General features: G+C 46.7%; 1 pseudogene; it reads right to left on the bottom strand.

Moving 5' to 3' along the window:
- Positions 1-314: 314 nt before the first annotated feature.
- LOC133755245 (palmitoyltransferase ZDHHC5-like) lies at positions 315-5,884 on the bottom strand (annotated as a pseudogene).
- Between the last annotated feature and the right edge of the window lie 3,931 nt (positions 5,885-9,815).

Genomic DNA, 9,815 nt, shown 5'->3' with positions numbered 1-9,815 from the left:
GAAATTGTTTCTGGTTTAAAAATGATCTGGTTTCCACCAAGGCAAGCAATTGCACAAATGTCCACTGAGTCAGGTCCAGGGATTAGGGAAAGGAAGGTCTTAAAAGGTAAAAGGGGGGAGCTGCTACCCCAGCCTCAGGGCCCCAACTCTCCAACTCCCTAACTCTGTTGCATTTTATAAAACATTCATCCTCTGGGAATCGGGGTTTTAAAAACATCCATGCAGGGGAGGGGAGCCCCTTGAGGGAAGGAAGGTGGCCACCTGGGGCCCTTTGGTATAGACACAGTGGTGGTGGAAGGGGAGGCGCTGACAGTTCACACCGTATCTCAGGTGGTACCGCCCGCTCAGGACAGTTTCTTGACTCCTCCCCTTGTGGGGCCAGGGGAGGCTGAGCCGATGCTCTTGGATTGCTGTTGGATTTTCTGTGGGTGGTATTGAGCTGTACGTCATCTTTAGGCATCAATAGTGGCTACAAGGCCACTTCCTCTATCTCAGAGACACCAGGTGGGGATTTTTGGCTGCTGTAAGATGTTGAATGGCCCAGATATGGGGTGGTTGGACCTGGTTCAGGGGACGCTAGTCCCCGGCCCCTTAGCCTTTCTGGCTTCCCCAAATGGGGGACAGCTGGGCGTCCAAGTGGAGTCTTGCTCAGTGGTGATCTCTTTGGATCAGCTGAGGAGGAACTCCTATGAGGGCATGGCCTGAGCCAGGTATTGACTGAATGCCTGAGTCTCCCAAGCCCAGTTTTCCTCATGGACTAGGAGGTGGGTGACTGGTACAGCAGCTTCTCTCATCCCTGGAGGGAGGCCACAATGTGGCACCACAGATTGTCATAACGGACTGGTGAGGGCTCTCGTGTTGGACCTGTTGGCACCACACGTGGATGCCTCTCGGCTTCTTGTTGCTGGGCCAGGCAGGCTGACAGGAAGGGAGAGGTATAGCTGAAAGCTGGGTCTGGCTCTGGCCCTGCTTGTACTAAATCAAAATCAGGACTGTCCCAAGAAGTGAGCCGCCTGTCATAAGACAGGCTGCCATTGCATGTCTGGTTGGCCAGGCTCTTACAGGAGGTGGAAGTGGTGCCCTCTCAATGCATGGACTGCAACTGATCCAGCACAAAACCTGTTCTCTGGGCTGACTGAGGCTGGAGGAACGAGAGCCACTGGAAAGTGGATCAAAGTGAAAGCTTTTGCCAAAGGTGGGAGAACAGAAGCTGTCTGGTTCCAAGCTGGGCTCTGAGTGGTAACTGGGATGATGGCTGCTCTCTGCAGTTGAGGTTGGCTTCCTCAAACTGTCCCCATGACTAACTTGGTGCTGGAGGAATGAGGCAGGGCAGCTGATGTACTGCTGCTACTATAACCTGGCCAACACTTGTACATGGTTGGGGAGGGGGGCTGTCTTTGCCCAAAAGGCTGCTATTGTCAGACCCTCGCCTGCGAGGGTCCAACGCAGTCACGAGACGGTCACTATTTATCGGTTCTGAAGGAACTTTTACTTGTGGGGAGAGAAGAAAAGTGGGGAGAGGAGAAAAGAAGAGGAGGGGCCATGGCGGCGGCCGCCAGCAGTGGTGGCCGCGCCCCGCCCAGATCCCAATGTCCTTTAATGCTGATATCGTCCAATCAGATGAAAGGGCGCATATAGTCTCAGGTCGAAAGTTCATCTGTTTCACCTGGTTCTTCCTAGTTTATGCAGAGTCCATTCTGTTTCATCTGTTTCACCTGGTTGTTTTCGTAGGCCTTGTGGTCGACCGATTGCTGCAAACTATGTAGATGAGGAGGTTCCCACAGGTGGCCAGCCTGCGGTTCCCTACAGCTCCCCCTTTTTTGTTATTTATGGCACGGAGTCATGCCTGTCTTAGGTTCCCAGAGACACGCCACCTGCTTCTTAGGTTGCTAGGGGCACTCGCCAGTGATTACCCATCTTTGGCTACCGCTCCATCATGCTAAGCCATATCTGTTGCTGAGGGTCAGAGCGATACATAACAAGCATAGCCTGTCGGACCACTACAGATCAACAAATCTGATGCACTGTTAAATTCAAGTCTTCAGGACAACAAAAATGATTAAACAAGACCTCAAGTAACAATGTTAATGCCATTTACAAAGGAAAAAACTGATACAAAAACATTCTTATTTACATTACACAAAGCTTAGGTGTTAGCCTTGAACGTAACTTTCAAAATACCTTCAAAATATATCCAACTCAGGTCACTTTGCTGATTTGCTGCAGTACAAATCACATGTAACATAAGACAAAACAATTCTTCAAACAATACTGCAAGTACATCACTAAACACCATGAACTCAGGAGTTTTGCCACACTTTTTCCTATTCAAAAAACTTATATAGAGCTACAGCCAATGCATCGCAATTAGCTACCACATATTCTCCTATTCCCCCTCTTTTTGTTTATTAAAGTTTTTAAGTACAGGTGAGTCTATTCAATTATTGCCTGCCCTTTGGGATTGTTAACGTGCTTTATGCCGAATTCTTTTAAGAATGTAGCAAAACAGGTCAATGTGTACGCTGGCCCGTTATCTGTTTTGATAATTTTGGGCACCCCCAAGCGGCAAAGGACTGTAGACAGTGTTGAATAACCTGTAGAGTTCTTTGTTTAGAGCCGTGGCTGACAATTCCAGAGAACGTGTCCACTGACACGTGCAAACAGCTCTGGCGTCTTTGCATCTTCGTGATTTTAAGGCGTTCTTCAACCTTCTGTAAGATTGCAGCTGCCTCTGGGGTACAAGGTGAGGCGAGCTGCGAATCGCCTTCCAAAATGTTTTACAATAAGGCCGTACCCAGTTTAAGTTACCACATAATTTTTGGAAGTCATTTAACGTCCTAAGTCCTGCGGTGGATATGACAAAATCTAAAGGATCCACAGTAGTTTGTGTTAACTTTAGTCCTAGGTACTGGACCACGGTGCCCTTTTGAATCTTTTCTGGTGCAATTTGTAACCCCACAGTCTGCAAGCATGAGGTTAGCATGGTAAACGCTCTTTCTAGGGTGTCCTCTCTCGCAGCTGCCAACAGGTCTGCAAATGAAGTTGCTCTAAGACATCCTTCTCCCATAAAGTTACAGGGATAGCACACACACGTAAGGTTGTACTTTGCCTGTGGTGCCTTCTTGATCTTTCCAGTCTAGCACTTGCACACTTTGGGATTGGGCAACAGCAGTGCCTAATCCTACCAAGGTGTTATCTCCTTCCTGGAGGGGCCAGGAAGGAGGCCAGTCTTGTTTGGAGATAATACTAACATCTTCGCCTGTATATAACAGCCCCTTGATTGCCTTTCTTTTGATAATAAGAGTCCATAGTGGGTGCTCGCCAAGAGTCATAGTGAGCTGCAAAATGCTTTCCTTGATTACCTCTAGTATCCTTTACAGGGCCTATTATTAGCAGCTGAGCAATGGGCTGCAATGTCAACAGGTGCACTATCCCCTTAGTTGATTGGAACATTACTTTGAGCTGTGAACAAGGCAACTGAATAAGCCCCGTTAATGAATTTGTAGCCCTTCCTATAGTAACGCCTAAACCATTAATATCATCCATGGGCTCCCGAGGTTCCACATCTATTGCCTGGATTCCCATTTGAGGTGTTAATACTAAATAGTTGGTGGCTCACAGATCTGCAGTAAATGCTTGCCAGTCCTTTTCAGACAGTCCTACTCCTCCCATGGTTTGTCCTCTCATCCATTGAGTTTTCGGGCTTCTGGATGTGGGGCCCGCCACTCTTTTTGGAATGTACTATTCTGGCCACTTAATCTGATGAGTGATAGAAGTGGATTGCCTGCCTTATCTTGCTTGGAATAGCACTCATTTGCCCAATGGTTGCCTTTACCGCATTGAGGACACAGTCCTGATTGGCGTCCCAATTGTCTCTGTTCTGTACATTCCCTTTTCATGTGATCTTTTCCACACTTAAAACATTTTCGTCCTAGCCCGTTCCTTGGAATGGCCTTCCATGCCCTCTGGGCTAGTTCTCTCACTTGCATCAAAACCTCATTAGGGCAACTAGCCTGAGCCTGTCATTCCAGGCTGGCTGACCATTCCTAGCGTTAGCATGGGCCTGAACCCTTGCGAGCTCTCTGTAAGCCGCGGACCAGAGGAGGAAGTCTTTCCCCACCAAGCACTGCCTTAGCTAGTTTGCAGCAACACGGGGAAACTCCTCTTATGAGCAAATGTGCCGACCTCTGTCTCCATCTAGGCTCCCAGATTGAGCTTCTCTCTGTGTTTCCTCTATAGAGAGCTTGGTCGATCAGTTGCCAGAACCTAAGGACTTCAGGCGATTTCTCTGCTGCCCTCAATTGTCTTCCGACCCTACGCCATTGTTCCTGTTCTAACTCACCGTTGCTGCTTTCACGAGCGTCCCCGCTTTTTTTCTTTTTTCCTTTTCTTAAAAGACAACTTGGTTGTCGAGGGATCCCTTTTTCCGCGGCACTAATCCTAGACTTTACCGCCTAGATTCCCATGTTTTCCACATGTTCTAATTTTTCTCCTAGACTTTACCGCCTAGACTCCCGTGCTTTTCACACGTTCTAATTTTTTCTTTCCTGCTTCCAGTGACCAGTCCGACTATCCGAGTCATGACACGGTCACTGTTTATCAGTTCTCAAGGAACTTTTACTTGTGAGGAGAGAAGGAAAGTGAGGAGAAAAGAAGAGGAAGGGCCGTGCTCTGCCCAGATCCCAATGTCCCTTTATGCTGATGTCGTCCAATCAGATGAAAGGGCGCATATAGTCTCAGGTCGAAAGTTCATCTGTTTCACCTGGTTCTTCCTAGTTTATGCAGAGTCCATTCTGTTTCATCTGTTTCACCTGGTTGTTTTCGTAGGCCTTGTGGTCGACCGATTGCTGCAAACTATGTAGATGAGGAGGTTCCCACAGGTGGCCAGCCTGCGGTTCCCCACAGCTATCTCCATTAGTAGCCAGGCTAAGGTGTGTTCGCTGTCCCATGCAGCTGCTCAGGTCTGGCATAGGAGGCTGGGATTTGGCATTTGCAGACTGGCTCTCTGTTGTTTCCAAGCTTCCCTTAGACTTAGTTCTCCTGAGCTCTCCCTGGATGCCATTATCCATGATCTTCACAGTAATCGGACAATTCTGGCCGAAGGAAGGGAGGTCTGATTACAATTGTCTTCTCTTATTTGGTCTTCCCAAATATCTGGGTGCTGGGGAATTGCAAAGTACATTGTTATAGCAGCCACTGGTGAAGGGGCTCATGCCTCCCCGGAATTTACCCATAACCTGTTCGTTGGCTGTGCATCCCCAGGCCACCAGCACCACATGAAACTCTGTGAGGCCAGCTATAGGGATGAAGAATAAGCCAGCCACACACATCACTGCCATTGTGACAGCATGCAGACCCCTGAGAGCTCCTCTATGTGGTAGAGGACATAAAGGAGGCCAAAGCCAAATACACCCATAGAGTGGGCTGTCAAGGGAAGGAGGAAGAGGAAGAAATAATGGTAGTTCTGGCGGCCAATACAGTTGTTCACCCAGGGGCAGGGACGATCAAATTCCTCCACACAATTATCACAGACACTGTGGTGGGAACGCTAAGGACAGTAGCAGCGGCAGGTGGCACACCCTTTCATGCGCACCTAGATGCCCTTGATCTCCACTGTTTTGTAAAGGGAGCTTGAAAATCTTCCTTGTCCTCATCTTCCTCAGCTCAAGGGAAAATGCCTGGGTCCATGAAGGTGGCCTTCTGAAATGGGCCAGAACAAAGAGAAACATAAATGCTTTATAGATGGGCACTGCAGGTGACACATTCAGGCTTAGTCCTGGACACGTACAAGCAAAGAGTGTGGTAGCTCCCACTAAGAAGATAGTGGCTGCTGAGGCCAGGACATGTTTCTGGGTCTGAATCTCTTTCCAGACTCTGCGGGCATGCTGGAGCTCTGAAGGGAGATCTGCCCTGCCGCATAGCCCAGGCCCACACAGTGACAGAACAGACAAGACAATGGGATAAGGGAACCAACAGAGCAGAGTACAGGAAAAAAAAAAGAAAAGGAAACCAAAAATTTAGAATTATCATCCTTGCCCCTCCCAAACAAAACTGAAGGTGAAGATAACTCAAAAGAAGGAAAGCATATGGGAGAGGGGAAGGCGATTCCAAATGATAAATAACCACTGCCCCAGAACAAAGCAGAAGAGGAGATTAAGAAACACAAGTTGGGGGCTGGCACTGTGGCATCATGGGTAAAGCCACCGCCTGAAGTGTCAACATCCCTTGTGGGCACCAGTTCAAGTCCAGGCTGCTTCACTTCTGATCCAAATCTGCTATGGCCTGGGAAAGCAGTAGAACATGGCCCAAGTCCTTTGGCCCCTGCACCCACATAGGAGACCTGAAAGAAGCTCCTGGTTCCTGGCTCCTGGCTTCGCATGGGCACAGCTGCAGCCATTGCATCCAATTGGGGAGTGAATCAACAGGGAGTGAATCAACAGATGGAATACTTCTCTCTCTCTCTCTCTCTCTCTCTCTCTGCCTCCCTCTATGTAATTTTGACTTTCAAATAAATAAAATCTTTTTTTTTAAAAAAAACATAGCATGAACAGCTTAGAAATGGGAGACAAACAGTAGGTTGTACACATACAAATGGCTACATGGTAGAGAACATGGACAGTCAGACAGATCAAGGTACCACTCATGGACAGAGGCAGGTCTTCAAAAAAAAGAAATATCAAGGCAGGGCAGGAAATTCAGAGCAAGGAATTGAGAAGTTTCTGTACTTCAAAAGAAACAGTCAGGAAAGTGAAGAGGCAACCGACAGAATCGGAAAAATATTTGCAAACTATACTACAGATAAAGGATTGATAACCAGAATCTACAAAGAGATCAAGAAAATCCACAACAACAAAACAAACAACCCACTTAAGAGATGGGCCAAGGACCTCAATAGACATTTTTCGAAAGAGGAAATCCAAATGGCCAACAGACACATGAAAAAATGTTCAAGATCACTAGCAATCAGAGAAATGCAAATCAAAACCACAATGAGGTTCCATCTCACCCCGGTGAGAATAGCTCACATTCAGAAATCTACCAACAACAGATGCTGGAGAGGATGTGGGGAAAAAGGGACACTAACCCACTGTTGGTGGGAATGCAAACTGGTTAAGCCACTATGGAAGTCAGTCTGGAGATTCCTCAGAAACCTGAACATAACCCTACCATACAACCCAGCCATCCCACTCCTTGGAATTTACCCAAAGGAATTTAATTTGACAAATAAAAAAGCCATCTGCACATTAATGTTTATTGCAGCTCAATTCACAATAGCTAAGACCTGGAACCAACCCAAATGCCCATCAACAGTAGACTGGATAAAGAAATTATGGGACATGTACTCCATAGAATACTATACAGCAGTAAGAAACAACGAAACCCAGTCATTTGCAACAAGATGGAGCAATCTGGAAAACATCATGCTGAGTGAATTAAGCCAGTCCCAAAGAGAAAAATATCATTTGTTTTCCCTGATCGATGACAACTGAGCGCCAAAGAGGAAACCTGTTAAGTGAAATGGACACTATAAGCAACAATGAACTGATCAGCTCCTGTCCTGACTTTAGATGTACAATGTAATACTTTATCCTTTTTAGTATTTGTTGTTGTTGTTGTTGTTCTAGTACTATTGGTTGAACTCAGTAATTAACACACAATTATTCTCAGGTGTTTAAATTTTAACTGAAAAGTGATCCCTGTTAAATCTAAGAGTGGAAAAAGAGAGGGAGGAGATGAACAATTTGGAACATGCTCAATCGGACTGGCCGCAAATGGTGGAGTTAGAAATGTGCAGGGGATTCCAACACAATTCCATCAAGATGGCATGTACCAATGCCATCGCACTAGTCCAAGTGATCAATTTCAGCTCACAATTGATAGCTCTGATAGGTCTAAGAGTCAAAGAGATCACACAAACAAGACAAGTATCTGCTAATACTAACTGATAGAATCAAAAAGGGAGAGAAAGATCCAACATGGGAAGTGGGATACACAGCAGACTCATAGGATGGCAGATGTCCTAAACAACACTCCGGCCTCAGAATCAGCCCTCAAGGCATTCAGATCTGGCTGAAGAGCCCATGAGAGTATAGCAGGCATGGAAAGCCAAGATATCATGGGAAAAAAAAAAAGACCTAAATGAATGATCTCTGTGAGTGAGATCCCAGTGGAAAGAACAGGGCCATCAAAGAAGGAGATACCCTTCTCCGAAGGGAGGAGAGAACCTCCACTTTGACTATGACCCTATCTGAATAAGACCAAAGTCAGCGAACTCTAAAGGCTTCCATAGCCCTGGCAACTCATGACTAGAGCCTAGGGAGATTACTGACGCCATGAACAGGAGTGTCAAATTGTTAAGTCAGCAACAGGAGTCACTGTGTACTTACACCCCATGCGGGATCTGTCCCTAATGTGTCGTCTAAAGCCAAGTGATGCTATGACTGGTACTGAAACAGTATTTTTATACTTTGCGTTTCTGTGTGGGCGCAGACTGATGAGGTCTTTGCTAATTATATACTGAAGTGATCTTCTGTATATAAAGAGAATTGGAAATGAAAAAAAAAAACAACCTGGTGTTAAAATGGAAATGGCATAGAAAATTAATTATTTTGAAAAAAAAAATTATGTAGGATCTCTGTCTTTAATGTGCTGTACATTGCTATTTAATGCTATAATTAGTAATCCAATGGTAGTTTTTTCACTCGATGTTGCTATATGGGCAAAATGTTGAAACCTTTACCTAATATATACTAAATTGATCTTCTGTATACAAAGAGAATTGAAAATGAATCTTTACATGAATGGAAGGGGAAAGGGAGCGGGAGGGGGGAGGGTTGCGGGCGGGAGGGAAGTTATGGGAGGGGGGAAGCCATTGTAACCCACAAGCTATACTTTGGAAATTTATATTCATTAAATAAAAGTTAAAAAAAAAAACCCAAAAAACAAAACAAAACAAAAAACTCGGCACAGTTCCAAAGATGTCCCAGTTTCCATGTTAGTCACTGTGTCTGGTCTTTCTTCAATCTTGGGCTTTCCAGACACAGAGTTCAACTGGGTTATGGTGCCTCCCTTGGAGCGGCGTCCATCACCGCCACAGTCGTTGCCGCCTCGCCCCGGCCTCCCGGCAGTGCTGTCCGGCCTCTGACAGGCAGCGCAGAGCCCCTGCACGCTGCATGCCCATCCCGCTCCTCCGTGCTCCCACTTGGCGAGGCTCCTCAGTGAGCCTGCGCACAGCCATGGCTCTCAGGGCAGGGTATTGAGCCTTCCCAGTGTTCCCATTGGCTCCCTGCCCCGGGCACGTGAGACGTTTCTCTCATTCATGAGAGTCACACAGTTGCACCTGCCCCTGCTCACTCTGCCATCCACCCATAGCCCCCACCCCTTCTCTGCTCTCAAAGTTAAGTACTCTTAACATCTTAACATTCTTTAAAAGTAATTCAAGATGGTTTAAAAGTAAGTAAGAAATTTTTATCTTGTTTCATTTTGAAAATTGTGTTAATTCAGAAGTTTTTAAAGAATTATTTTGAGATGGTGATGGGGCTGACGCCGTGGCATAGTAGCATAATCCTTCGCCTGCAGTGCTGGCATCCCACATGGGTGCCAGTTCCAGTCCCAGCTGCTCCTCTTCCAATCCAGCTGTCTGCTATGGCCTGGGAAAGCAGTAGAAGATGGCCCAAGTCCTTGGGCCCCTGCACCCATGTGGGAGACCGGGAGGAAGCTCCTGGCTCCAGGCTTCGGGTTGGCACACCTCCAGCCATTGCGGACATTTGGGGGGTGAAGCAAGATGGAAGACCTTAATCTCTTTTGCTCCCTCC

Source organism: Lepus europaeus, unplaced genomic scaffold (genome assembly GCF_033115175.1).
Source record: "Lepus europaeus isolate LE1 unplaced genomic scaffold, mLepTim1.pri SCAFFOLD_3_1, whole genome shotgun sequence".
Classification (NCBI taxonomy): domain Eukaryota; kingdom Metazoa; phylum Chordata; class Mammalia; order Lagomorpha; family Leporidae; genus Lepus; species Lepus europaeus.
The sequence above is the reverse complement of the archived record's forward strand: the minus strand, read 5'-3'. Positions and strand labels throughout refer to the sequence as shown.